At 42.3% G+C, this 17,560-nt stretch overlaps 1 protein-coding gene across 1 annotated transcript in view; it reads right to left on the reverse strand.

The window, feature by feature from the left end:
• The window catches only part of ARHGAP32 (Rho GTPase activating protein 32), a 296,673-nt gene extending 284,598 nt beyond the window's left edge, over positions 1–12,075 (reverse strand). Inside the window, exon 1 of the mRNA XM_032356450.1 lies at positions 12,008–12,075. The gene's annotated coding sequence lies outside the window, so the exon portion shown is untranslated. The remainder of the gene's footprint in view (positions 1–12,007) is intronic.
• Positions 12,076–17,560: the final 5,485 nt, after the last annotated feature.

A 17,560-nucleotide genomic window follows, 5' to 3' on the forward strand; every position in this document is an offset into this window, starting at 1 on the left:
AAATGTTAGGGATGGGCCAGGAAAAGGATCTAAATCCCTTGTCATATGAGGAAATTTTTAAAGAAAAAGAGTACATTTAGCATAAAAAGAGAAAAGGCTAGTGGCAAGATTTTTAAAACACCTGCCATTTTTCACATGATAGCTAAAAAGCTATCATGTGGAAAATACAGCAGATCTGTGTTGTATTGGAAGTGCAAGGGATTACATTCTGCACTTTAATATAATGAGTAATTTTTAAACAATAAATACTCTTTTTAAAAAGAGTTGGGCAGTCATGTAACTGAGTTACAGTTTGCAACATCAGGTGTTGCAAATACAGAAGAGGGCAGACAATTATCTTCCAAAGATAATGAAAAGGAATTCTGATTTTGGAGAAAGCTAAGACCACGAATTCTCCAGAAGCTGACATAATTGCAGTATTCAACGATCTATGTACACATAGCTTTACGAACATGCAGAGTTAACTGGTGTGAAACACAAGGCAAAATGAAAGCTTAACCTGAGATAACCTTTCATTCTTAAAAGGTTCGTGCTGTCAGCTTACTCTTGTCATATGCCTCCTCACAAAAATGGAGGTCAATTCCTCTATTCTACAATATTAACTACAAAATAAAGGCTAAAGCAGACTTACTTCAGGGATTCTTTTCCCCTATCCTCCAGAAAATCATAACCTTCCCTATTGTTCCCAGTTGGATCCTCTGATTTATCATTATCACTGAAAACCTTGTCTCCGGTTCTCATGATGGACTCAGGCCGCTCTGTCATCAAAAAACATTTATTAAGTAAAAATGTTAGGGATACAGTATGTATCTAGCCAAGAGGCCCTGCTTCTCAAATACCTTTTGGAAAAGGGGATTATAAATTAAATGGACTATTCTGGCAGGGGATATTGATAATAAAGGAGGCTGGGCCTGTGTGGAGGCAGGCAGTATAGGAGAAATCTCTGTACCTTCCACTCAGTTTTGCTATGAACCTAAAACTGCTCTGAAAAATAAAGTCCACTAATGATGTACAACAGGCATTCTGCACCACCTTTTTTCTTTGTTGGTGGGACTGTCCTGTCCACTCTAGGATGTTCCACAGCATCCTTGGCCTCTACCCACTAGATGCCAGTAAAACACTGCCCCCACCACCTCACCCTAAGTCTGACAATCACAAATGTCTCCAGACACTACCAAATGTCCCCTAAGGGCAAAATCCTCCCCAGTTGTGAACCACTTGTACAGGGTTTCATAAACGCCATGATGGAGGTTTTGTTTCCATGATAAAATTTTCAGCTTTAGTTTTAGTGTTAGGTGTATTAGAAAGTCAGTTAAGGAGGTGATATGATCAGATTCACACTTAACATTACTTCAGCCTCCTGTGTATGAGGTACTGAGTAGGACAGAAACAAAAGAAGAGGCTGAGAAGTCTGCTGCCATTTTCCAGAGGAGAAAGGCTACTGCCTCGGTTTCTAACAGGGAAAAAAACTGAGATGTAGGCAGATCTAGTACTCTCAGGGTAGAGTTGCCAGGTCTTAACATGAGATGAGAAGAGAAAAAATGGAGGATGACTCCATGGGTCTACACCACTAGGCAGATGGTGGTACCCCTTCTTGAGATACCAAAGACTTGGGAGAGGTGGTGAGAGGAGTAAATGAAAAAAATAATGCATAGTTCGGCCTGCTGTGTTCATGTTACATTCGAGGTACCTATTAGATATCCAAGTGGAAGAATGGAGTTAGAGGAACTTTGAGCTCAAGAGAAGAAAAATCAGTACTAGAGATGGGAATTTGAGCCTCATCACCATATAAGCAGTATCTGAAACCATGAAAATGGGTAAAATCACCTGAGGAGAGCCCAGGGACACTCCAAATGTTCAGGAGGCAGTAGAGGACAGAGATAAGTTGGCATAAAGACACAAAGAATGGGTAGCAAGGAAGTCAGAGGAAGTTAACTGACCAATGTGAAATGTTGGTGAGAGGTCAGTAATATGCAGACACTGAACCAACTCATCACTGGCTTTGGCAACACAGGTCACTGAAGCCTTGATTAAAAACAATTTCATATGAACAATTATATGGGAACAAACTAAACAAACAACTTAGAAGAAATGGGAAAATTCTTGGAAACATATAGCTTACCAAGCCTGAATAAGAAAATCCGAACAGACCAATTAATAGTAAGGAGACTGAATCAAAAATCTCCTGACAAAGAAAGGTCCAGGAGCAAAAGACTTCACTGGTGAATTTTACCAAATATTTAAAGAAGAATTAACACCAATCCTTTTCAAACTCTCCTAAAGAACTGAAGAGAAGGGAACACTCCTAAACTCATTTTACAAGGTCAGCACTATGCTGATACCAAAACCAGAAAAGGACACTAGTAGAAAACTACAGGCCAATATCCCTAGATGAATATAGATGCAAAAATTCTTAATATAATTCCAGCAAACTGAATTCAGAATCACATTAAAAGGATCATTCATGACGATGAAGTGAGATTTATCCCTGGGATGCAAAGATGGTTCAACATACACAAATCAATCAATGAGATAAATCATGTTTAAAAAAAAAAAAATGAAAAAAAAAAAAAAGAATATGACCATCTTATTAAACACAGAAAAAAAGTGACAAAATTCAACATCCATTCATGATTTAAAAAAAAAAAAAAACCCTCTTAAGATATTAGGCACAGAAGGAGCATCCCTCAACATAGCCCACAGTTAACTCACACTCAATGGTGAAAGGATGAAAGCTTTTTCTCTAAGATCAGGAACAAGAGGTGTCCACTCTCACCACTCCTTTTCAACACATTACTACCAGAAGTACTAATTCGAGCAATCAGCCAAAAAAAAAAAAAAAAGGAAAGAAAGAAAACAAGGTATCAGAGTTAGAAAAGAAGTAAATTTGTCATTACCTGCAGATGACATGATTTTATATTTAGAAAACCTTAAAGACTTAGTCAAAAACTATGAGATCTAATCAATGAATTCAGTAAAGCAGCAGGGTACAAAATCATTATACAAAAATCAGTGTGTTTCTATACACTAACAAAATCTCTGACAGAGAAATAAAGAAATCAATTCCACTTACAATAACATCAAAAACAATACAATATTTACACATAAATTTAATAAGAAGGTGAAAGATCTCTACATTGAAAACTTACAAGACATTGATGAAAGAAATTAAAGACACAAATAAAGGGGAAGTTAGCCCATGTCCATGGACTGGAAGAATTAAGGCTGTTAAAATATCAATACTCCCAAAAGCCATTTTTAGATTCAATTCAATCCTTATCAAGATTCCAAAGGCATGTTTTACAGTAGTAGACAAAACACTCCTGAAATCTATACAAAACCACAAAAGATCCCAAATAGCCAAAGAAATCCTACAAAAGAAGAATAAAAAAGGAGGCCTCGCAATTCCTGATTTCAAGCTATACTATAAAGCTATAGTCACCATGGTCATCTAAAGCACAAGCAACAAAATAAAAAATAAACAAGTGGGACTACAACAAAATAAAGCCTCTGCACAGCAAAAGAAGCCATCAAAGTGAAGACAATGTACAGAATGGAAAAATGTATTTACAAACCACATATCTAATAAGGAGATAAGACCCAAAACATACAAAGAGCTCCTACAACTCAATAGCAAATAAATAAATAAATAACCAACCCAGTTAAAAAATGGGCCAAGTCCCTGAACAGACATTTCTCCAAAGACGATATACAAAAAGGCCAACAAATACATGAACAGATGTTCAAAATCAGTAGTCATTAGGGAATACAAATTAAAACCACACACACATGAGATCTCACCTCACACGTGTTCAAACAGCCATCACCAAAAAGACAAGAGATAACAAATGCTGGCATAGGTGTGGAGAAAAGACAATCCTTGTGCACTCTTGGGACTAATGGTACAGCCATTATGAAAACCAGTATGGAGGATCCTCAAAAAAATAAAAATAGTACTCCCATATGCTGGATCATATGATCCAGCAATTCCACTTCTGGGAACAGATCCAAAGGTAACAAAAACACTGACTGGAAAAGATATCTGTACCCCCACATTCACTGCAGCATTATTTATAATAGCTAAGACATGGAAACAACTGTAAGTGTCCATCAGTAGATGAATGGATAAAAAAAGCTGTGATATATACACAATGCAGTATTATTCACCCATTAAACAACAAGAAGAAAATCTCCCAGTGGCAACAACATGGATGGACCTTGAAGGCATTATGCTAAGTGAAATAAGTCAGACAGAGAAAGACAAATACTCTATGATCTCACTTACATGCAAAAATCTTAGAAAAATTAGATTATATTTAAAAACCCCAAACTCACAGAAAAAGAGATTTTTGTTCACCAGAGGTGGGAATGGGGAGAAGGGGAAATTGGAGGAAGGTGGTCCAAAGGTACTAACTTCCAGTTACAAGATGAACAGGTACTAGGGATGTCATGTACAACCTGATGAAGTTAGCTAATACTGCTGTAGGATATACAGGAAAGGTGTTAAGACAGCAATTCCTAAGAATTCTCATTACAAGAAGAAGTTTTGTTATTTTCTTTTTATTATAACTGTAAGGGAAGATGAATGTTAGCTGAACCTCTTATGGCAATCATTTCACAGCATACATAAATCAAAACATCATGCTATATGTTTAAGCTTAAACTTATATAGTGATGTCAATTATTTCTCAATAAAACTGGGGGAAAAAACAATTTCAGTAGCATACTAGAACAAGAGCTCAAACGAATCAGGCTAAAGAAGAGAAGAATGGTGAGGAAGAGGACATGGACATATAAACAACTGTTACTGCAAAGGGACCAAAGAAATTGGTCAACAGCTAAAGGAAATCATGAGGTAAAGGAAAGGTAGTGTAAGAGAAATTATTCATTCAGTTAATATATTAGTTGTTCAAACAAGATAGAATTTTATTCCTCTCACTTAACCATCTGAAGATAAATGACCAGTTAATTGCTAGCAGGTGACTAAGCTCCATAAGACCATCCAAGGATCCTTCTCCCACTAAAATGCTGCTCTCACCTGTAAGGTTGAATAATACGCACCAGCACTAACTATACCATCCTCAGCCAAAGGGGGAGAAAAGGAACAGAAAGCAACAGCTTCTTTTCTAAAGCCATGACCCAGATCACACACGTTACTTCTGGTCACATCCATTTAGCCGAAATTTCATCACATGGTCACACGTAGCTGTAAGGGAAGGTCACGAAAATGTAGTCTAGTTGGGTGGCCGTGTGCCCAGATAAACCCTGAGGGTCCTATTACTAAAAGGAAGGTGCAGAAAATGTCACTTGGTGAATGATTAACCATCACTGCTCCAAGTAATATAAGGCATGTCAGTGTACAAAAAAGAGGTGATCCAATAAGAGAGTAACTTATAAGAGAAAATAATGCAGAAGTAAAGATCTTAAGAAAGCAAAAATGATTGAGTTCCAAGACACAAATTTACTGCCTCAGAAGCAGGGACACTTGTGTCTTGCCACTTCTCAAATGCTTGACTTTTCATGAGAAAGGTTGTCCTCTGAATGCATTTCCAGGAAATTTAAGTAACCCTTTCCCAGCTTCTAGTAAATCAAGCTATTACACAGAATAAGTGTAAAAATCTGGCCTGAACTAAGCAGTTCAAATGGGTTGTCTCCTGAGAGCTGATTCAGAGAGCTGCTGCTCTGTCAGAAAAAATATGAGGAAATTTCAGAGCTGAAGGGAGTCCACTAGGCTCATTTTACAAATGTTCAAGGCCACAAAGTATCCTTTCCCACAGTACATCACAAGTCCTCAAACTGCCACATCAAGGATCATCCCCCTGTCCTTTTGCCAACTCTTTTATAATATTCTTTTTCATAATAGAGTTATCTTCCCAATGAAATGATACTTCCTGAGAGCAGAGACTCAATACCACCTTTTTAAATATCTATTCTCCACTGCATCTAGTATGGTGCAAAATACGCAGTACGTACTCAATGGATACTTTTCAGTTCATTGATAAAAAAAGATCTGGTTTCCCTCATCTTACTGGAGCCAGCATTGTTACTCAATCTGGGAAGGCCATTGGATATAAAACAACTAGTTAGGACTGTGGGGTTCTCCATTCTACACACGAGGGAATTAAAACAATGAAGTCAAGATCAAGCCTTATCCAAGATTATTAAGACAGAACCCCAGATAATAGAGATTTTACTAATTAAAGATAGAGAAACAGCATACCTACTCTAGCATTCTTACCCAGAGTAGGGCACTTTTTTTTTCTGATAGAGACAATGTAAACATACCATAACACTCATAATACATAAGTCCTGCATGCTTTTGCTCTCAAGGATTTCCATCTCCGCAACCTCCAATATTAATGTACATTATAATCCAAAGTATAAAATAAGGTAGTAAATGGATATATGACTGTAAGCCAAATAATAGGCTCTCTCTGAAAACCAGAATTCTACTTCCACTCTGAGCATTCTCGTTCATATGTCCGTTAGGAGAAATTAAACCTAACACCTCATTTCTCATTTCCTTTTAACCTGTCCTAAGATTGTTCTCCTTTCTCTACTAGAGAAGAACCCCTTGTCAAGGTATACTGTGAAACTATAAACATGCATTTTACCAAATCTCTACTTTTTACTTACTTGGGGGAATATTCACTCTCAAACTTCATCTCTCTAGATAATGTCTGGTTGGTTTCTTTGTTTTAACCTCAAGAGCAAATATTAATCTCCTCATGACACTGGGTCTTCTTTAGGTTTCTACTTTTTTTTTTAGGTGCTACAATTAGAAGCCTGCACTTCAATTTTCCAGATACTGCTTCTCTATGGTTTTACCGGAGGGCCCTTCTGCTTCTACCCCCCTGTTCTACCAAGGACAGTGCGGGAACATTAATGTTCTCCCTTATCTCCCTTGGATCATCCAACTGCACTTAAGCATCATCTGAGGCAGAAACTTCTCCATTTGCAGGAATGCAAGAGCTACAATGACCCCAATTCTGTTCTGTTTAACTCCATTAGAACAATGACCTTTATTTGCTCACTCTTAATTTGGTATTCATGTTAAATAAACCAGCACTTGAAGATGAGAAGCACATCCAATTTCTCAGTTGTAAGATAATTTAAACCAAATACTTCAAAAAGCAGCTTAGTATCAAAGCCTCTAGAAAGTATACTAGGTCCACCTTTAGGAAAAAATATTGTTTTATTATTTCAACTCTGAAGATGTTACAAAGATGCTAATGCAAATCATAAGGGAAATTCAGAGTGTCATATACATGCAAGGAAAGTTATCTAACACGCTGGCCTCATTAAAATAGGTTTTTCTCAGATATCTTTCTTAAGAAAAAAAAGGGAGTAAAAAAAATGCCAGTTCCAAATTAGAAATGGTATTTAAATTGTGTGCAAACATAGAACAGTAACAGGGAATGGTTAAGAACCAGGATCTCCAAAAAATAGAGCAGAATTTTCTTTTCAATCACTTTAACCATCTAAATAAGCAAGTGATTAATAAAAATATAGTATAATTTATGGGAAATTTCTCAAATTATTCCAATTATCAGTTGCTAACTAATAGTTTCAGTAAGGAGAAAATTCACTAACAAGTAGAATACCACTCAAGAAAACAACTCTGTAATATAGGGGCAAAGGCGACCTACAATATTTTAGGCATATTTAATCATCAACATTATTATCATCATCTATGACTCACTGAGTGCTTACTATATGCTTATATTGTGTTAAGTATTGACAAGTATCATTTAATCATCACTACAAATTCTAAGACAGATTCTACCATTACTCTCAATCAAGAAGGTACCTCAGACACCAAGATGTTAATTAGTTTGTCCAAAGTTTGTAAATATCACAGCTGGCAGACAAGCCTAAGTCTCTGTGGCTCCAAAGCAGAAATGAGCACACTTACAGGGGTCCTAACCCCTGTAATGCTCTGATAGGAAATAAGGCTTGTGCTAGTAAAGCAAAAGATTTTAAGTCCTAAATCAGAGGTTGGCAAACTTTTTCTACAAAAGGCCAGATCATAAATATTTCAGGCTTGGCAGGCCACAATGTCTCTGTGGCAAGAACTCTTGCTGTTGTATAGCTGATGTAGCCACAGACAATACACAAACAAGCATGCATAATTGTGTTCCAGTCAAACTTCACTTATGGACACAGATATATGAATCTCATACAACTTATACATGCTATGAAATGTTCTTCTTTGATTTTTTTCCATTTAAAATTTTTAAATCACAGGTACTCAATAAATATTCGTTAAAAAAATAAATAAATAAAACTTTTAAATCATTCTTAGTTCTATGGCGCCTGCGTGGCTCAGTCAATTAAGCATCTGCCTTCAGCTCTGGTCATGATCCCGGGGTTCTGAAATCGAGTCCTACATTGGGTTCCATGCTCAGCGGGGAGTATGCCTCTCTCTCTACCCTTCCCCCCTGATCATGCTCTCTCACTCTCTCTCTCACTCTCTTTCTCTCAAATAAATAAATAATTTTTTTTTAAATCATTCTTAGTTCATAGGTCACACAAAAAACAAGCTATGGGGGGCACCTGGGTGGCTCAGTGGGTTAAAACCTCTGCCTTCAGCTCGGGTCATGATCCCAGGGTCCTGGGATCGAGCCCCACATCGGGCTTCTGCTCTGCGGGGGGCCTGCCTCTGCCTACTTGTGAGCTCTCTGTCAAATAAATAAATAAAATATTTAAAAAAAAAAAAAAGCTATGGGCTACATTTGGCCTACTGAGTGAATGCTGCCAACTTCTATACTAAATAATTCAGACAAATTAAAAAATACCTTTTTTCTAAACAGTTCTTTTCATAAATCCTAACTTGTATCCTCCTTTGACATTGTGGGTTTTTTTTTTTTTTAAGATTTACTTATTTATTTGTTTTAGAGAGACAAGTGTGCTAGCAGGAGTTGGGGGGGAGGGAGAAAGAGAAAGAATCCTCAAACAGACTCCCTGACGAGCCCAACAGAGGGCTCGATCCAGGACCCTGAGATCATGACCTGAGCCAAAATTAAAAGCCAGGCACCTAACCAACTGAGCCACCCAGGAGCCCCTCTTTTGGTATTTTGAAATGGTACTTTAAAGAAACTCACAAAGTCTCAATAAGTTTGACACCTGTCCCAGAATAGCCAAAAATTCCGAAGAATCCAAAACTACGGGAGGGTCTGGATGGCTCAGTTGGTTGAGTGTCTGCCTTCGGCTCAGGTCATGATACCAGGGTCCTGGGATTAAACCCTACATGAACAGGCTCTCTGTTGGGGTGGGGAGCCTGCTTCTCCCTCTCCCTCTACCTGCCACTCCCCCTGCTTGTGTGTGTGCTCTCTCTCACTCACTCTCCATCAAATAAATAAAATCTTAAAAAAAAAAAAAAGAAGAAGAAGAAGGAAAAAATCCAAAGCCATAGGTAGTACATATGGATTTCCTGAGGAAAAAAAATCACAAAATCTTCCAAGTAGGAAAAAAAAAAATGGAAGAGGAAAAGATCTAACACATTCTCATCCCTATGTGCATTTTTAAAAATTGATGTTAAAATATTTTAAACAATTTTGTAATGCCATTAATACCTTACATATATAAAAAATTTTATAAAGCATTTTCACGTTCTTTCTCTCATCTCATCCTTCACAACTCTGTTAAGAAAGACAATGCAAGCCTTCTCATCTTCATTTTGTACATAAGGAAAATAAGCTCAGAAATGTAAATAAGTTGCCCAAAGAGGGAACTATGCCACACAGCTACTAAATGGCAAAACTGCAACCATGACCTGGTTTCAAATCCTCTTGTCTCTTAACTACTTCCATGGACATCAGATTACAAGAGTTGTAACAGGTTACATCCTACAAACTCTCAAGAACATTAGCCATTATCTATATACAACATTACACAATCTTTAAAATACAATATTTAGTTCATGTTTTCCATTTTTCTTCTGCTACCACAGTCTTCTGAAGAAAACAGGTGTTACTCCTTGACATTTGTTAAATGCATTTACAGTCAACAGTGGACCTATATATACTGTGCAGACAATACACTGTGGCCCAGCTTGGAAAGGAAAAACCCAGCTGAATAAGACATCTAAAGAGAAAACAAGAGAAAGAGAATGGGAGGTGGAGACGAATGTATTGCCATTAAAGTCATCCAGCTGATGACTGGAAAATGATGTGGGGGTTGGGAAAAGAAAATAAAAGAAACAGAACTACTGGAATTTAAACCAACATCAAAGACTCTAATGACAGTTGAACCTGCCTGGCTGCTTCCTAGTCACTCCTAGAAAACAAAACAGTTATATAACCAAGGAAGGTTCTTCCAACTAACATCTCCTCTCTGGCCCATTTACACTTTATCGCCCACCTCAATGTGCACGACCACGCAGTAAACTGGGCCTCCACACCAGCTATGGCTGGACAAGTCTCTGTCCAAAGTGCTGCTTTATTCCATGAACTGCTATAAAAACTACAGTATGAAGATGACTGGTTTGAGCACAGTTCCAAACTCACACCATTCTAGAGACTTGTTCTATAAGGCATCGCCATATATCCAATTTTAGGAATGAAGTAGGCTCCAGATATTCCTGAAAATGGAAATCAACACCATAATCCCTCATCTTCACAAATAGCCCTATTTAAAAAGATTTATACCAATGAGTACTTGAAAAACTTTGACGTCATGTGGAAGCAGCAATTAAGCATCTATTTCCTTCACTCTCGAGTCCAAAGAGCAAATATCAAGATTCCAAGTTGGACTTCAAGTTAACCAATAAGAGAACATACATTAATGAATCATAACCATCAGTACCCAAAAATATTACAACTCTTATTACTGAATCAAGCTAGCACACTTTCTGGATTCTCATAACCACTGTACTCTAGTACCACATGCTTCTTCTTCCTCCAACAGAAATATGAATATAGACTATGTTTACAAAAGCAACCCGTGTATCAAAAGTTATTTCCATTCAGACTGACTTAAAAAGTCTAAATCTGTGCCAAATAAAACTCTGAAAGAATGGAAAATAAAAGAGATGCTGACAACAATTCGATGTGGCCCAGCTGCCAGTTATCCATGTAGCATCATGCAGTGCCCGAAGCACTTTAAAGCAGATTGCAATTCTGCACGCGAATCAAAATCATAATTATCCAAATTCTATTTCCTAAAAGATAACTATTAAACTGCATCCCAAGCATCCTGCTGTGAGTCCTCTCCCTCCACCTTCTTAAAGCTCCAGCAACAGAAGGTGAAGTTATCAAGGGTCCAGAAGTAGACTAAAGCTAAGAAATCAGGTTTGACTTTCTCTCCCTACCGTTTCTTGTGATCTGTTTGCGAAAATCTTTAACATAAATATTTACACAAGTCAACAAAATGAGAAAGGCACTATAGGGGGTGGCGGGTGGGGGCTGGGGGGGGGGGCACCAAAGTCTCTGGTACCGTCCAATATGCAACGGCAACTTCAGCCAATTAGAAAGATGAGAGGGAAAACTCCAAGGGAGTCCTGCGAGCAGAGACGGTTCGCCCGGCCAGCCTCACGCTCACCAGGGGGCGGGCACCGCCAGGTCGCCTGTGGGCAGCGGAGGGTAACGCTCGAGCGGCGGCTCCTCTGGGAGCGCCGGTGTCCCCAGAGCCCCCACTCGGCCATTCCCTGGGAGTCACGGCTCTTGCCTGACTTGAGCCTCAGGCGCGAAGCACTGCAGCAGGCCAGAAATCCGTCCGAATCCCTGGTCAATCCAGGCCGTGGGGAAACTGGAGATGCGAGCGCGGGAGGCGGTCCGCCCGGAGCGCGGTCCACCCGGGGAGGCTGGAGAAATGAGTCCGGCGGGGATGGGGGGGGGGGGGGAGTGGTACGGAGGAAACCCGAGATGGTCTTCCAAGAACATTCGATCCGGAACCTTTACTTTAATAAGAATTTCTTCTAAAAAGGAAAGCAAGGCCCCCGCAGCCTTCCCTGCGGCGCCTGCCCACGTCACCGGAGCCCCCGGCCCTCCCGCGGCCCCCGCCTTACCGAGCCCCGCGGCCCCGCCGCGCCGCCGCGGCGTCGCTGCGACCCGCTCGCCGCTCCGTGTCTGCCCTCCGCGGGCGCCGGGCCCGACGCCCTCCTCCTCCTCCTCCTCGCCGCCGCCGCCGCCGAGCACCGCCCGCGCCGCCGAGCCTAGCGCCTGGCCGCCGAGGGCAGCCGCGGGGGCTCGGCCGGGAGCCCCCCGCGCCAGCGCCTCATCCCGCCTCGCCGCCCCGTCAGGCTCGGGGGCGGGGACGCCGGGCTCCGGGCCGCGGCCTCAGAGTCCCCACCTCCGACACGCACCGCGCTCGCCCTCCCCCGGCGCAGTCGGCCCCGGGGACGCGGTCCTGCGGTGCCCGAGACCCCCACCCCGACGCCTTCGGGCCGCCCCCGCCCCGCTCGCCGGCGCGCGCCCTGCCGGAGCCCGCCGCCGGCCCAGCCTCCGCCTCCTCCGCTCCGCCTCCTCCTGCACCCGCGACGCCCGCAGCGGGGAGAAGAGGCGCGCCGCCGCGGCTGCGGGCACGAGCACGCGCGAGGAGGGCGGGCGGAGCGCGCGCGCGGCCGAGGGCGGCGGGGGCGCGCCCAGGCCTCGCCTGCTGTTGTCCCGGGAGCGCACGTGCATTGCGGGGAGGGGGGTTTGAGGTGGGGGGCGGCGAAGGGAGCTTGGCTAGTCTTCCCCCGGGGCGCGAGGGCCGGCGGGAGCAGGAAGGGGGCTGAGATGCTTGCTGCCCTGGGGATTCGGGCGTAGTCTGTTGCCTGGGCTCCTGCATTGTGCTGCGGTGCGAAAATAAAAAACCTGCCGCAGCAGCAGGAACACCAGGAAGAGACATCCTCCGAGACTACGGCAGTGGCTCCTCTCCACCCCCAACTGACCCCAGAATACTGTCACCGCGCGGGGGAGGAGAGGGGGCGTTGCCTCAAGTCAGGAAGATCCTCGCCGCTCCAGCTCTGGCGCATTTGCTCTAAAACCAGCTCGCATCGGTTATTATGGGGAATCGGAGGCCCGAAAGTTCCTTCAGTTGGTTTCTTCAGAGTTACGGACCAGAAGATTGGAAGTGACATGTCAGGGGAGAGGAAGGACAAGCAAGGGTGAGAGAGTAGCAACCCCGGAGGTGCATGGCTAGACTGAAAAGCGGTTTGGGAGAAAGTGAAGGAGCTCGCAGGGAAGCCCCTGCCTGTGGACGGCCCTGCTCTTGGTTTCCGCCCCCCACACCCCAAATTCCTTTTGTTCAGCCTCCAGAGACTGAGTAGAACATGCACCTGCAATAACCATCTGTGTAACAGAATATATCTTGACATTCTACCGTTCTATTTTCGTTGTTTTCTTTTATATATGTACCTTTCACTTCTGATTCATTTAGTATCTAAATGTTGGGGAGGGGGGCGGTAAGCCTACATAATTTAACTCTTAGTCTTCAGACCTACAGATGCCAGATACCGCATCGTCTAATGTCACTGCAGTGATATGGGTCCACTCAGCATTCAGTCATTTCAGTGAGTGTCATTGAATATAAAACGTGGCCTTGACCGCAATTAGCAGAATTCCAAGGGCATGTCCATGAAACAAGATTTCTACACATCCTGGGGAGAAATTAGGGAGTGAACAGGCTGAATAATCCCACTCTTGCCAGTTTCAGTGTAACCAAAGTTTTCCTTAGGGGCGCCTGGGTGGCTCAGTCAATTAAGTGTCTCACTTAGGCTTTGGTCTTGACCTTGGGGTCCTCGGATTGAGTCACAACCCCAGAGTCTGCTTCCCAGATCAGTGGGGAGTCTGCTTGTCCTTCTCCCTCTCGCTCTGCCCCTCCCCCTGTTTGTGCTCGCACTCTTTCTCTCTTTCATTAAATAAGTAAATAAAATCTTTTTTAAAAAATAACCAAAGTTTCTTTCAAGGTCAAGATTCTGGGTATCTTCTGGCAGAGAACAAAAGGGATAGAATGAGAAGATTTATATGGGGGAAAACTGGGATGCAAACATTTTAAAAAGCCTACTTCAAATAAATTATATCCTAGTATCCTAGCCACCTGCTGGAAACAGGTACACTTAGGATCCTTAACAGTCTTAATGGATACTTCCTAAGGTAGATACTTCCCTAAGGTAGATACTTTCCTACAGTAAATCATGAAAACTGGAGAGCTTAATTTCAACACAAACCCACAGTTTAAAAATTACTCTTTCTCCAAACTGCAACAGCTCCAGGGCTTTTCTTTTGGCCACAGGGAGCCACCTCTGGATAGAGGGACATGTATGCAAAGAGGGATTCAGTAACTTGTGTTGTTCCCTGTACTGGTGAGCATTAAACACAAAACTTCCTGTGATGTCAAGAGGAAGCAAGTACGGGACAATAAACCAAGTCAGCATGGGAAGCAAGTTTTGCCCAAGACTCTAGTCCCTTGCCTACCCTCAACTACAATAGTGACATCCTGCATTCTTTTTGAAAGCTTTCATGTCCCACAGTTTTGCCATCCCATCCCAAAATTGAGCTGCAGTGGCTGAATGTTAAGTGCTATGCTCAACCAGTGGAGAAGGTGAATAATACAGAAAGGAGCTAGGATTTATGTGTGCATTGGATGACACAGATATTTTATTTCAGAGTCTCAAAACATTTTGGTAACTTTCCCGCTATTGCTATTATATCGAGTTCAGAGAAAGAACAAATGGATTCCATATGTGTCTTCCAAATGTCAGAGATGTTTGAGCAAGCTTAAGGGTGCTGATGCTCCTTACTTTTTATTCTGAGTCAGCACTCCCTCTCCTTGGAAAGAAACATCCAAATATCCTATGAATAGCAGTTATTATTGCTAAACCTGCAGATAAACTGAAGGTTATGATTTCTGGGCCACTCTGCAGCCATCTGTGTTTCACATGTTTCATGTGTTTCACATGTTTGTAACCAATTACCTCTGTCCTAATAACACCTTTAGTGATTCAATACATGTATGCCCCCCAAATTGCAACATCACCTAGAATAGCAAAAGCTTGTCTTCATGTAAAATATGTTAATATTTGTTATTAATGTCAAGTAGCTGCATTTGTTATGGTTTGAGTGAATATTCCCGAGGTGAGGGGCAAGAGAGGGAAAAGGCAAGGCAAATCTGCCCTCCCTCTGAAGCTGTTGGAGCCCTCAGCCTGGCACTGTCATCTCCCAGGCAGAAGCATCTGGGCTCGCTCCTGGCATCTCTGATCTGTTGCCCTGCAGTCCCCTCCAGGCACTGAAGCAGCGTCATGGCGCAGATAAACAGAGCCAGCGAGGAAGGCAGCCACACAGACAACTGCAACACCTAACCTTGAGTTTAGAGTATAGACAGAGCCTGGGAATGGAGCAAAGCGGGTGGGGGGAAGCTTATTCATCTCCAGATAGAATGCTCAGCAGCTGCCTTGAGAAATACGAGTTGCTGAAAGTGGGCAAGGTTTAATATAGACTTCTCCCAAAGTGACATTTTGACATTACCTTGTTTGTTTGTTTGTTTGTTTGTTTGTTTTTTGTTTTTGGTCCAGCTCCATAAAATGTCTCTGTAAAGCAGGACAACAAAATAGATATTTGAAAAGATGTGTTCTCTGTGTCTCTTTCTCCTAGCGCTTACAGATGCCCCTGGAGTAGCCTCTCTTAAACAGAGAGCCCTTTGCAACAAAAAGCTACTATTGAGCAACATCTTAGAAAGTAGTCCGCAGTCCTATTTGGAGAATGTGACACATCCCTGGGGGCATGCATTGAAATGATAAACTTTGCATCTCCTGTCCTCTCCTGGTCACATTTTGGTTCACATTAGCTTCTATCACAATCATTTAGGACTTCTGGTTGTTCTCCCACAAAGATTGTGTTTTTCAGTCTTTGAACCTTAACACCAGCTGCACCTCTACATGTCTGCTTTGAATCATTCAGCCTGCTGGTAGCTCCTTTGCTGTCTCTCCCATTGAGGCCTTCTCCTCTTCCAGGATTCTAAATGTTGGCTGCGCCCGGGGCTCTGACCTTGGGCTTTTCTAATCCTTTTCTATACTCCTTCCCAGGGCAGTCTCCTCCAGCCTTTGGCTTTAAATAGCCTCATACACTGATGTATATCTTTAACCCTGACCTCTCCCCAGCACTCCAGGCTCATATATCCAGCTGCCTACGTGTCATCTCCACTTGGATAGCTCAAACTGAATGTATCCAACTCAGAGCTCTACATTTTCTACATTAAAAACAAAACTGGGGCACCTGACCAGCTCAGTTGATAGAGCAAGAGCAAGCCACTCTTGATCTCAGAATCATGAGTTTGAGCCCCATATTGGACATAGAGCCTACAAAATAAAAAACAAAACAAAACCAAAAAAAACCCTCAAAGTGGCTTCCTTCAAGTCTTTCCCCTCTCATGATAAAAACATCTCTTCTCTCAAACACGGCTTTCATTTCAGCAGCAAATCCAAGTTCCACCTTCAAAACATATACTGAATTCAGTCTCTTTCCTCCCTGTTGAACACCCACATCTGCCCCCCCCCCCCCATAAGCTCTCTCCTGGGTCACTAACCGGTCTCCTGTTTCCATTTTTTCTCCTCTATGGTCTAGTCTCAACTTAGCAACCAGAGTATTTCTTTTCACATATTTGGAGGATAATATCAGATTCCTTGCTGGAAAGTCTCCGGTGCTCTATTCTTCTAATCACACTACAATCAAATGCAAAGCCCTTCCCTTGTCTTGCCCATCCACTTAGCACCCATGCACCTCTCCAGTCTTGTCTTTTTTTTTTTTTTAAGTGACCTCTACACTCAACGTTGGGCTCAAACTCACACCCCCAGACAAAGAGTCACATTCTCTACCAGCCAGGTGTCTCACCAGTCTTGCCTTCTTAACATTCACTTTGCCCCTAGGAGGCCAGCTTCCAGCTGTCCTTTTTTCTTTTTTCTTTTTTGAGATTTTATTTATTTATTTATTTGTCAGAGAGAGACTGAGCGCACGAGAGAGAGTGCACACAGGCAGGCAGAGTGGCAGGCAGAGGCAGAGAGAGAACCAGGTTCCCTGCAGAGCAAGGATCTCTATGCAGAACTTGATTCCAGGACCCTATGACCTGAGCTGAAGGCAGCAGCTCAACGGGCTCAACCAACTGAGCCACCCAGGTGTCCCCCTCCAGCTGTTCTTAAACCAGCAAGTGCCACTTCCCTTCTTTTAAAGTAACCTTTTCTTTTTTTTTTCTTTTTAAGATTTTATTTATTTATTTGACAGAGAAAGACACAGGGAGAGAGGGAACATAGCCAAAGGGAGTAGGGGAAGGAGAAGCAGGCTTTCCCACCTAGCAGGGAGCTCGATACAGGGCTCGATCCTAGGACCCTGGAATCATGACCTGAGCCGAAGGCAGAGGGTTAACCCACTGAGCCACCCAGGTGCCCCTTAAAGGAAACTTTTCAACTACTATCTCAATAAGTTTGCTTTCTCTATCCCCTTACTCTGCTTTTTTTGGGGGGGTGGGGGTAAAAAGATCACGTACGTGATTATGTTTTGTAACTGTTTATTTGCCTCTCTTACCAAAATGAAAGCTCCATGAGGTCAAGTACTTTGTTTATTCAAGACTGTATCCACATCGCCAA

Source organism: Mustela erminea, chromosome 9 (assembly GCF_009829155.1).
Source record: "Mustela erminea isolate mMusErm1 chromosome 9, mMusErm1.Pri, whole genome shotgun sequence".
NCBI lineage: Eukaryota > Metazoa > Chordata > Mammalia > Carnivora > Mustelidae > Mustela > Mustela erminea.